Source organism: Rhynchophorus ferrugineus, unplaced genomic scaffold (assembly GCF_030347505.1).
Source record: "Rhynchophorus ferrugineus isolate W39M unplaced genomic scaffold, kcgeb_rfMv2 rfM2, whole genome shotgun sequence".
Taxonomy (NCBI): Eukaryota; Metazoa; Arthropoda; class Insecta; order Coleoptera; family Curculionidae; genus Rhynchophorus; species Rhynchophorus ferrugineus.
In genome coordinates, this window is record NW_027472581.1 from 42903515 (window position 1) to 42916000 (window position 12486).

Consider the following 12486-nt stretch of genomic DNA (forward strand, 5'->3'; position numbering starts at 1 on the left):
CTGGACCGAGAGTTTAAAGTGGGCTCCGAACCACGGTCCTCATAGACTGGCGAGTGACCAACTTAGAAATCATCCCAGAAGACATCCGGTCTTACCCAGCCTGGTTACTGACGTGACTGGGATGTGTGGATGTGAGACTGGGTGACTATGATATCACTAATTATATCAATGTCATTAAAAACAATATCAATCCCTTAATGCAATAGAATGTGCAATATTTTTTGTTATCCTATCTATTGCTAACACAAATTGTATGGCTTGCGTACTCGAGAGCATGCCACGTATAATTGTCCATGTGAAAAACACGGGGCCTTGAGACTTATCGATAGTTATTGCAAATGTCAATATAATTGGAAATTGAAGACGTTTAAATTGAATTGGCACATTTGTGGATATAATAGACATTCGTGGCAGTAATATATTTTCACCGCGGAACTTGCTTTTTAAAATGATGGCTTTCACAATTTTTTCATTAAATTTTAATGACCAATCGCGTGGTTTTGCATAGCCATGGTGGATTCAAATTACGAAGCAATATAACCAGAGATCCAACATTCAGTTGTAAATTATACGGTGGCATGCCATAAATCACAGCTTCGGAGGCATCACAAACTGTATCAATAGATTTGTATGACACCAAGTACCTTGGCAATAACTCTTGTATCTTGAGATGTATATTTTATGGAAATATCTGGTCAATTAGAGCATCTTGCGAATTAAAGATTATGCAGAAATCGGTCGGTAATTTGATGCATCCATTTTCATCTATGGTAACTTTTCCATCGCCGATATCTAACAGTTGTTTTCAAAATTTTGCTGCGGATGGATTTTGAATCATTTGATCGCGCATATTTACTTTCAGTTGTACTTTTCAACATTACACCACAGTGGCGATGATTTTAAGCAGGCGTTGACCTCATCAGGGTACGTTGAACGTGGAATGACGGCAAGTGTTTGTCCAAAATCACCTAAAAGGCGTAACAAAGTGGCGCCAAATAGTTTCGTCGTTATTTTTAATTCTGATCAAGTGATAATTGATCAGTTATCGACCAAAGTTAAACATTATTAAATTATTAATATCGCTATTAAAAAATAGGGGTTGGTGGCAGAAGGGTGAAAATTTAGGGTTGTATCTATTTTTCAATGCTACATGATAAAATTTAAAAAAATTGTTCAAGAAATAAAAAATAAATGTTTGAGCTGGTGGACCATCCGTATCATTTACGGGTACAAAATATAGACTACGACCGATTCTCAGACCTACCAAATATGTGTGACACGAAAATTTTATATATTAGATATTCATCATTCATTGTTATATTCATCAAATTATCAATTAGTTGACGACAGCATCATCGCACACCAGACGTAAATAACGAATAACGTGCAAATTAGGATATAAACATTCAGAAGTGAACTCGACTAAGGCGAACGCCCACCGTAGTCCCGCTATCTTCCTACTGCACCGACCTCTGATTCCTATTATTATTTATCGTCGAGTCTCCTCGCGATTTCGTCATCTTCGAATTACAGAGCTTTTCATATGCGCGACAGAGATACGAGGATCTGCAAGCGATCCGTAATTTGTCCTATTCAGGACGGGAATGGAAGTCGAAACGCCTGCAGGAAATGTGTATTTTTTATTCGCGGATTACATTTTGTCTGATGACGAAGGGTACGGGGCTGGAGACGAGGCGTAGAATGAAGGGAAAACGTTTTTTTTCTTGGTATAATATTGTGCTCGCATGTGGCATGTGAATTGTTAGAGATTTTTAATTTTACGAAACGTATCTGTTATTCATATTGACATATTGAATTTTGTTTGGAAAATATGTATAAAATGTACAATATCGAATGGAATTGTTATAATTTTTTTTTATTATTTAATTAATACATTGTTACTAGTCGTTTCTGTCTAACTTACAATTTGTCTTTATGATAACTAAAATCTAGGTATATAATTAGGAGGACCCATCGGCCCTAACTCAGTCTCTGGTGAAATAATGTTAATTCATGTCACTGCTGAATTTTTTAATATATGTACCTCACTACACAACACTACACAAGATCAGATGGTTTGATTCTTTTGAGTCTGTGTCCTGTTCTGGTTGTATCCAATAGTTCATTATTCTATTTCAATTATTCGTGTGAGAATGGAGTCTTTCCTCATGCCCCCTTGCAATTCTCTTGATTTCTTGACTGACTCTGGGTATCTGAAGGTCTCGATGTAGGTAATCAGTCCTATAGTATTTGGGTGCACCCACAATACCTCTCAGGACTTTGTTCTGAAAAATTTGTATTTTATTTATGTAACTTTTTGCAGAACATCCCCATAATTGAACTCCGTATGTCCATATAAGTTTCAATATTTGCTTATATAATAGCAATTTATTATGTACTGATAATTGTGATTTTCTTCCAGTTAGCCAGTACATTTGCTTATATTTCAATTCCAGTTCTTTTCTTTTCTTCTTTATATGTTCCTTCCAGCGAAGTTTTGCATCGAGATTCATTCCGAGATATTTAGCGTTGTTACTATATGGAATGATAGTGTTATTTCATATTATTGGTGCTTGTACGGTCTGTTTATAGGTGAACTGCACATGTACAGATTTACTTTCATCAATTCTTATTTTCCAAGCTTGTGTCCAATTATTTATATTGTCACTTGTCTGTTGTAATTTTTGTGAGGCTTCTTCACTATTGTCTCCGACAGCTAAATTGCAGTATCATCAGTAAATGTAGCCATCGTAATATTTTCCATTTGTGGTATATCACAAGTGTAGAGTAGATAAAGCGTTGGTCCCAGTGCAGTGCCTTGTTGTACACCTGCTTTAGCTTCTTTTATTTTAGAGTAAGCTTCTTCTTGTTTGACTCTAAACATTCTGGTTATAATGTATGATTTTAACAGTTCGGTGTGTTGTTTTGGTAACATTTTCTGTAGTTTATGAACAAGGCCTTCGTGCCAAACCTTATCGAAGGCTTGTGCTACATCTAAGAATATAGCTGAGTATACTTTTTGACTTTCGTAGGCTTTTTCAATAACATCTGTTATTCTGTCGACCTGGTCAATTGTTGAGTGCTTGTTAATAAACCCAAACTGGTGTGTTTGTATTAGTTTTTTTCTATCTAATTGTTAGAATATGATTAGAAAATTTGAGGAGTAATTTTATGTAATATAGGACGACCCATATTGTTATTATCCAGTGACAAGGTTATTATCTTTGATCTTCTAACTTCTGTTTATACTTTTGGAGGTTGCCTAGTAATGAGGTCTTTTTGAATTCATAGCTGGCACTTGACGACAATGGCGCAAGGTAGAATTTACTATAAAATTGAAGTATCATTTTTCAAAGATTCGAATGTCGTATGTCAGATTGTGATTAAGTTTCTTGAAGTGTCTAAGTTTCGGAGTCATAAAAAAGAATAGGCAAAATGAACGTTCGAAAGAACTGGATATTAGTCTTTATTGTAACATTTACGAATGGGTACGTACACTGTTCCAGTAGATTTCTTCTAACACTATGGTTTTCGATTAAAATTTGGATTTAGTTTAGGTATTTCTCTCTAGATTAACTGTAAAATGCTATCAACATCTGGACCCCTAAGATAATAATAATTTTGCTACATATATGTGCGCAACCATCCCTTAAAGCAATGGCTAGCAGTAGCGTTGAGAACTATCGACTGAAAATAGTCGAAACAGTCGAGAGTCGCAAAACAGTCGTAAGTCGATAGTAAAAAAATGCACGGTTCGACTGTTTTTTCTTCAATTCGTGATGTCTGACGAAGATGTATGAATCCTTTCCTGTATAAATGGTGAGAGAGGAAATGGCGCAAATAATTGCCTGGGGCAGTTCATTTTATATGTGATTATATTTTTTCAACGGTAGTATAAGCGGGACGAAGATGTATAAATTCCTTAACGAACTAACTTTAAAAAAGAAAAGGAAAAAAATAATTACTGAATGCTATTAAAATAATAATACATTATATGCAGGTTATGATTTAATTTTAAACTAAGTAGAATTATTGTTATATTTAAATGTTCTGTGGATCAGCAAAAAGGAATGGAATTTTTCTATGGAATGGAATAATACCACACACATGTTTAATTGTTAAGTGTTAGATCCATATAACATGACGGGACAGATGAGAGGGTTAAGCATTATGGTGACACCGTAGCCTTTGGAGATTGCTTTATTTATCTGTGATGACTATAGGAATCTACGGTCAAAGATGAGGCCGAGATATGTGGCTTTTTGTTGCCACGGGATTGAGACTTTTTCCACTCTCAGCTGGTAGGCGCGGATGTCTCTCTGATTGTGAAATGCCCTGGGTTTTTTGGGGTTGATTTGCAACCTCCAGAAATTTAACCAGTGGACTGTGGCATTTAATTGAATTTGAAATTTTCTCTGAGCGGCATCTACAGAACGGGAACTGGTGAAGAAAGCTGTGTCATCCACGTATTGGACGTTTTCAACATCTTTCTTCATTTGGATGTATTTGGATGTCTGACATGAAGAGGTTGAATAATGCTGGGACTAATGGGGACCCTTGGGGGACTACTGCTTTGACTGATTTAGGAATGGAGAGTGTAGTACCGATCTTTACTTGAAAGGATCTATCCGACAAAAAGGAACGCAGTAAAATTATCACGTCTTCGAGTAAACCTGCTTCGATGGCTTTGTGTATTAGGTCATTGTGCCAAACTTTGTCACAGGCTTTTGTTAGGTCTAAAAAGACCGCGCAGACCTTGTGCTTTTTCTTCATGGCGAAGTCTTGAAGTCTTCGCCATGAAGAGTCTGAAGAGTCTCAGTCTGAAGGCGAAGAATTGTAGTGGTTTAACGAGGACCAATCAATTCTTTGAGTTACTTCAAGTTTGAATCAATTCTTATTGGGTTGGGATTCCCTGGAATTTTGATCCATATCAATAATCAATAAACATCATAAACCATTAATCTTTCATTTAGTTTTATTTACATAATAGCTCCTGATCACCCTCAATCACGTAATCGATAAGCTACAAATTATCTCATAATGTTGTCGAAATAAATCGTGACTTTATTAGTTCATTTAATCGGAATGGTTGAATTATTTCGGTGTGAAATGTCATATTATTTACTGATGAGTTTCAAACCATAGTATTTAATTTGTAGTAGTAATATTTATCTGAAATAATTTGCTTTAGCGGTGTTTAATGCAAATCTTTAACTAATATCTGAATATTAAAATAAAATGACTGTGAACTAAAATATTGATGATGATATATTGATGATATATTATTTATTTGTAATTGATAATGGTAAATTATTTTTGTTGTATTTCTTAATGACATCCCATAGTAATAATAAAGATATCAATATCGATTTGATAGAAATATCTTTAAAATTAAATATCTTTTATTGAAAATAAAAACAAAAATTATTCAGCAGAATATATTTTTATACGATAAGAATATCTTTAGAATGACTAACTTTATATCTAGAATAACTTAAAAATGTTAATTTGCCTTATATTTATTAATTTAGGAGATAATTTATCTATAATATCAATTCAACCAATTGTTTCTCTTGACAACTGAACTATTTTTACATGCATTTTAATTTAAATAATTTTTTTATTTTAATTACGATGTTGAAGTGTTAGGTTTTTTAATCAAATTTTGCAAACTGCTTGAAACTTTGGCATAAAAGTGTCAATTTAAAATAAAAAGATATTCTATTAAGTTCATTAATAAAAGCATAATAATTAAAATCAGAGACTTCTCAGCCGGTTTTAATTAAAAATCTCTAAACTTTAAAAGTATGAACAAGTAGTATTTACAGTTTTTCAATCCTAGAGACTATAATTTTGCATCGCCCGAAATTGTTATAAGTGTGAAATGAAATCCTGAACAACTGGTCAGAATTTAGCGAAATTAATGGGGTCTGATTCCATCAAGAAATCTTCTTGTAATCCTCAGTTATTTCTTATAAACATTAATTGATTTATTGTTCAGCCTCTTATCTTCTTTTCTTTCTTCATTTTCGACATTTCTTTTTTAACACTTTATACTTTTACAATTACCACTTGAATTCTGATGTGCGAATTGAAAGTCGTCAGGTGCTGTTTGTAAATAAAACTGAATTAATAATTAGTGGTTTGCTCGAGCGACTGATGTTTAGTGATTATTGATTATGGATCAATAAATTTATGGATCAATCTCATGGAATCCCAGTCCAATAAGAATTGAGTCAACATCAGGAACCCCATGACTCTATCGGTACTGTACCTCCCTTTTTTGGCTAAAGACCCACCTTCCTTGTTCTTTTTTAGTGTTTCTTCTCTAGTGTTAGAGCGCAAATTTGTTCTAAAAAGCAGAATCAAAAACGATCAAATAAATAAAAGGACATGCATATATTTTCGTATTGATGATTAAGTGGTAACAAAGTATTCATAAAGTGGCTAAACAAATACAGATAGAGTAACAATAAATTAGTAAATAATATATTAAATAATATGCGGAATTTATAAATATAAAAACAGATTAACTCGCAGGTTTAATTTCATAGAGAGAGGCTTCGTGTAGCCGGACAAATCACATGTCAAACAGTTCCAGATTCCATTAGTTAGAGAATGGTTATAACCCACCATTAGATAATAATATGAGAACTGCCAATAGCTAACCATAAAGCTGTTAACAAGTTTGTGTCTACAACCTGTTTATGTATATTAGGGGACATTATTAATGAGATAAAATATATCGGTTAATAGGCCATAGCCTAGTATTTTCCGGCAAGTCCCACTTCAGTTGAATCAGATAATTTAGTTTAGGTTAGTTGATGGAGAATTTGATTTTGAAATACGGGTCGGAAGGGAATTCGCTACCATTCGAAGTTATCTCCCTAAGTATCTATTCTCATCTTTATATGAATACGTAACTGATGAGCTTATTGTAAATATAAATACAGATGAGAATGTTTAAGGCAAGCGTTCTTGACCGTATGGAGCTCAACGAATCGGCATATGTGCAAATCTAAAGATCTTATGCATTAATATCCATATTATCCACCACTTCAGTGAATTTGGGACGGTTAGTGTCTGTTTTTTTTTGGGTTTTTGCGGTTCGGGAAGACCCGCAGGAATAAGCAGAGTTGGACTGGTTATGTGGAGACTGCTTCTGGGCTACCCACTAAACCCCACTCCATCAGCTGATCTAATGACCCTAACTGATACTTGACAAAAATCGTTTGTGATACCAGGCCTATGTTTAGTTATGATTAGGCTACCTAACATACAACGCTTTTATACTTTAATACAGCCATTGAAGATTAATATCAATTAGATTTTTACTCCAATGGTCAAACTTAAAGCATTATTTTGGATTGCTTCAAGGATCGACAAAAAATGGGTAGCTTTCCAAAGAAGGAACTTTTATAACGAACGTCCTGATTGGGTTTTACCGCTGGTATCTGTAGATAAATCATTTTACTTCTTGAGAGTATTAAACAGTTCTTTTAGATCGTTACTCCTTCAATTGTTCATGCTTTTTTTTGGTTTAATTAATTTTGCCAAAAATAGTTACTGGTAATATAATTTTTTTAATCGTTAATAATAATTTAACGATTCACTTATGAACTTACCTTGAAATTCAATTTCAATATTTTTGCTTGGGATACTAAGAATTCACTTAATTAATTCAATGAATGTATTGTCTATGCGGATTTCAGGGAACTCATAGGCTTCAATTTCATTCTAACATAGTCCCAGTCGAATCTTCAGTACTAAATATGTTTCGTGTACTAATACATAGCAATCTATAGCAATAATAAAGTAAAAAATGACAAATTGAGATATTAGAGATATTGGAGAAAACGGTAATTAATGTGTGATGATCATGCTAGAAAATGTTTTTACTTATTGCAACCAATTCGTTTTTCTGTTAGTCTAGGGTGACAAGAGGTAGGTTTTAGACTAAATTATTTTCTAGTTTTGACTGAGTTATTTTAAAATTATTGAATATCTATGACTTCGATACAACAAAGAATGTAACATCTAAAGAAATTAAAATATTATTAGTTTAATATAACTGTGTTAAATTATTTTTATATTATACAATTATACTATTATAATAGTAAAATATAATTATAATTAGTTTATCATTCGTATTAAAATTATTTTAAATTAAATAAAAAAAGTGTGGTTCCGCCCGGGATCGAACCGGGGACCTTCTGCGTGTAAAGCAGACGTGATAACCGCTACACTACGGAACCGATCGTTGTATGTTTATTAGAGACTTCTAATAAACTGAATAATATTTCACTTTTAATAATAAAATAGTTAAAATAATATAAAATATTCATTATTCATTAATTTTATTTAATTCTAGACATAATTTCAAATCATAATTTTTTATCAAATCAAATATTTATTATATATTTTTAGATATAAGATTTTCTCTTTTATGATTTATTCTCATTGATTATCAATTATTTTAGTAATGGTAGTAATTTAAATGACATATTGACGTAACAAAACTCGTGTTTTTGATATTTTCAATTTAAATATTAACTTCATGTATACGTTAAGACTACTTTACATATTACCGGTGATTTTTTGATGTAATATATGCCATATTTATTATATATCATATATGTTATAGTATTTCATAACGATGCGTTCAATTAACGCAGAAAAATTACATTTGTTAGAAATTAAAAGATAAGTATTATATATGCATAATATTAAGTCAACGATATAAAATTGGTCAATTGCTGTAAAGACTGTTAATTGGATGGTTATTACGTAATGGCCGGTTATATTTCAAAATCGAGCGTATTACGTACGTTGAGATATTTCCAACAATAATTGGCCTAATTTAACTTAGGTTTTCCTGCTTTACCAAGAAAACGAAATTGAGGCAGGCTAATGGAATGGCGTAATTTTCCTTTTCGTTGATATTCAAATAGGAAAATTTGGATTCCTGGAAAATTTGCATGTCTGGGTAGCTACGAAGGAGCAACAGCAAGTGCGTGCTCCGCCACAGGCAAATTTCTGGACTATCCTGGGCATTGTCACACCCCCAGTCGGTTTAATACAATCTGCACAACGCGGTCATTATTCGAACATTTTTAAATCATGAAGTATTTTCACAAAGTTACTTCTTAGTAACTTAAACTATTTCTTTAAATTTAAGCTTCTTGGTTTCTTTTCAATAACTCTATTGAATATATTTTATGTTGAAATTGTTAAATTGTTACTATTTATTATATTCATTTTTTATACAATTTATTGGATTCAGACAGAAGTGTTGATGTTGATTTTAAACAAAATACGTGGGCACAAGTTTTATATGCCTTTTAGAAATATAGCCGTATAGAAAAATTATTTAATCTCATAGTATCAGTGACACTGGATAGCTGAAGCTTTGAAAGTTTTTTTAAACAGTTTTATTTATAGATTGATATAAATCATTTACTCTGCTACATTTTACATAATAAAAGTAGAACAATAAATTTTATATGTTCACTGCACAGAATCAATTTTAGAGTACTTATTTTTTCCTGCATCTTATTTATGTTTTTATTAATTCAATAATCCTTATTAATGATCATATTCTATTGAAAATAAAATATACTGAATTATTTTTATTTTGAATCTCCCCATTGCATTAGAATGTTCATCAATTCATAAATAGGTTAAACATACAGTACGTAAAGGTAATGGGATCACATTAAAACGAAAATCAATGAACCGGATTTGGAATTTAATAAAATATATTGTTTAGTTAGAAGAACACATCAACTATCTGGACATAATAATAAATAATAAGCTGTTGTATTGCACTCTTGTGGATGTAGTATTGCAGCACTCGAGCGGCGATATACTCAAAGTGTTCAAATTATTTTATCTTGTATACAGTAGTGAAGTGTATTTAACAGAAAAGAACAGCAATGTTAATTAATATAGGAATATTGTTACTATAGGGAGTAAGGTTAGATTAAGAACGAAAATGATAAAAACGAAATAAAATGAAATGTGTGCAAATTAAAATAAAACTAAAAGCCTATATCTTTCTAATAAAAAAGTATCTATATTTTCAGTAAGTTTAGGTAAGAATTCTCTAGCCCTTAGACAGGCAGATAATCTTGATCTCTTTATATTTTAGTTGGTAAAATATATTTAATGCAACAGTTAAGTAAATGTGAAGGAAACGCATATTTATATAACATTTATTTTTTGTTCATTTGTATACTATTTTAATCTGAATTGGTTTATTTCCATGTTTCATTTAAAAGTTCTCATAACTTTCTACAATAATTTTTTATGAAAATGTACTTATTTTTGGCACACTTCTTTAAATTATTAAATATTGATGGTGTCGAATATTTATACTCGGTTCTTGTAGTCGTCACTAATAATTGACTTGTGTCTGCAATTTAATTTGATATCGATATTCAATAGCCTCAATGCCAAAATGAAGTTATTTAATTATTTAAAAGTAATGTGGTTCCGCCCGGGATCGAACCGGGGACCTTCTGCGTGTAAAGCAGACGTGATAACCACTACACTACGGAACCATTGATTTTTATATATTTAGCTTTTACTGAAAATATCTAGAAATAGAAAGCGATAATTTACATTTCATACAATATTTATCGCGTATTAGTATCATACATTTAACCTCGTTTTATTTATAATAGAATAATATTGACCGACAACTTTTACTTTTACCAGTAACATAATGTCTTTCTTTCATTCAAAATGTTAGATTTTACATAAAATATATATTACGTACGATAATATCATAATAATTTTCTAAAATGCTTATTAAATTTTAAATAACTTTCAGTTTATTATAATTTAGTTATTATATTATATATTAATTTATAATTTTAAAGCATTTGTATTAGATTAAATAATATCATCAGGTTGAATCTTTTTCTGTGTAATGAGAAATATATATATTGTTTAAGACAAGTAATATTAAAAATAGCGATATTGATATGGCTCGGTGAATGGAGGTAAAACAAAATGATATAGTGGTGTTTACATTATGTGACCGTTATTTATTGGCAAGATAAAAAAAATATAGAAAATACAAAATAGATAAAACGGATGGCAGCGGTGTTACCTGGTAACGAGGCTTGGGCAGTGGATGGTGGCACGCCTAAACCAAACGATGGATGGTAAATCCAATATTTCCTAATAATGTAACAGGTCAATTGAAAATTCCCCGAACTGGCACATAGATGGGCTAATAGAATTAAATCCATATGTTTTTTAGTTAGCTCTAACCCTCAAAAGGTGCGTGTATAAATTTGACAGCTGTCGGATCATTAGTTTGTGAATTATAGCATTTTGAGAGACACTTTTGCAACTTGAGCAACTGTTGTTATTTTGAAAAAAATGGATAAAAACGAATGTTGATAAAATATTGCTTTTTGAAGTGAAAAATACAGTTGAAGTAAAAACTTGGCTTGATGCCGAGTTTCTGGACACTGCCCCAGGAAAATCAACCATCAAGGATTGGTATGCTAAGTTTAGACGTGGTTAAATAAGCACCGGAGGCGGTGAACGCAGTGGACGCCCAAAAGAGGTTATTACCGACGAAAACAATTAAAAATCTACAAAATGATTTTCAATGTCCGTAAATTGAAATTGAAGAATTTCAGTGAATTGAAATGAAATAACAGACACTCTAAAGATATCAACTGAACGTGTACATTATATCATTCACGGATATTTGGGTGTGAGAAAGCTCTGTGTAAAGTGGGTGCCGCGCGAGCCCATTTTTAACCAAAAGTAACGACGAGTTGATGATTCGGAGCAGTGTTTGAAGATGATGAAGTCTATTAAACCCAAGTTTTTGCGTCGATCTGTGGCAATGGATGAAACGTAACTCCATCATTTCACTCCGAAGTCCAATCGACATTCATCTGCGTGGACTGCACACGATGAATCCGCTTCAAAGCGTGGGAAAACGCAACAGTCGGCTGGCAAGGCGTCTGTATTTTGGGATGGGAATGGAATAATTTTCATTGACTACCTTTAAAAAGGAAGGACCATCAACAGAAACTATTACATAGCGTTGATTGAACGGTTTGAAGGACGAAATTGCCGAAAAACGGCCGCATTTGATGAAAAACAAAGTGCTACTTCACCAAGGCAATGCACCGTGTCAAGAATCCATGTATTCCACCGCATATATCCACCGTATTCTCCAGATCTGGCTCCCGGCGACTATTTCCTTTTATCAGATCTTAAAGAATGCTCGCTGGGAAGAAATTTTCGTCGAATGAAGAGATGATCACGAAACTCTGGCACTACAAAAATGGCATCGAAAAGTTGGTGGGTCGCTATAATCAGTGTATCAACCTTGAAGGGAATTATGTTGAATAAAAAAACAAATTTGCGAAAAAATGTGTTTTACTATGGTAGACCGAGGACTTTTCAATTAACATGTTATAAAAGGATGACTGACTTGACTTACTAAGGTATGCG

The 12486-nt window shown here is 32.4% G+C and overlaps 1 protein-coding gene and 2 non-coding genes across 3 annotated transcripts in view; 1 reads left to right on the forward strand and 2 right to left on the reverse strand.

The window, feature by feature from the left end:
* Positions 1-12486, forward strand: part of LOC143190836 (uncharacterized) — a 419968-nt gene that overhangs the window by 252682 nt on the left and 154800 nt on the right. The window lies entirely within an intron of this gene.
* On the reverse strand, positions 8183-8255 carry TRNAV-UAC (transfer RNA valine (anticodon UAC)). Its single transcript has one exon. It is a non-coding gene; the product is annotated as a tRNA-Val (tRNA).
* Positions 10490-10562, reverse strand: TRNAV-UAC (transfer RNA valine (anticodon UAC)). The gene has a single exon. It is a non-coding gene; the product is annotated as a tRNA-Val (tRNA).